We start from the raw sequence: 817 nt of genomic DNA on the forward strand, positions 1-817 counted from the left end.
ACTGTGCCCCGGTGGCCTGCGCCCGCCCCATCGCCCCGAATGGCCTCGCCCGTGCGCCGGCGACCATCTGCGCCCGTTCGGGCTGGTGCCCGCGCCAGCGCCCTGTGCCCGTTCGGCCGCAACGCCCGACCCGCTATGGCCCCTGGGGCCTATGACAGATGGGCCCCATGCCCATAACGTTTAAAAAAAGGGGGAATTAAAAAATAAAAAAAATAAAAAAATGGTTTAATAAAATTAATTATTAAATTAATTAATTATCTAATGAATTAATTAAGTTAATTAATCCGGTTTAATTAATTTAATTAACTAGTTAGGTTAATTAAATAATAATTAAATTAACTAATCTGTAATTAACCTAAACAGAGAATGACAGGTGGGTCCAACTGGACCCACATGTCAGGTTGACCAAGTCAACTCTGTTGACTGCTGACGTCAGCATGACATCATGCTGATGTCATAAATCCAATTTTCGAATTAATTAATTAATTAATTAAATTCCAGAAATTAATAAAATCTTTAGAAAATCATATCTTTTAATCCGTAACTCGGATTAAAATATTTTCAACATGAAAGTTGTTCAGAACGACGAGACGAATCCGGATACGCAGTCCGTTCGTCCGCCCCACCCCCCTAACCTATCGAACCCGCAAATTTCCCCCTCCGGCTCCTCTGCCCGAAAACATGAAACACCGGGAATACTTTCCCGGATGATTCCCCCCTTAACCAGTACCACCTCATACCGTGTTAGAACACGTCTAGCTCTGCTTGTTGACCTGTTATGCACTTGCTTGCTATGTATTTACTGTTTCTCCCCCCT

Source organism: Triticum aestivum, chromosome 7A (genome assembly GCF_018294505.1).
Source record: "Triticum aestivum cultivar Chinese Spring chromosome 7A, IWGSC CS RefSeq v2.1, whole genome shotgun sequence".
NCBI lineage: Eukaryota > Viridiplantae > Streptophyta > Magnoliopsida > Poales > Poaceae > Triticum > Triticum aestivum.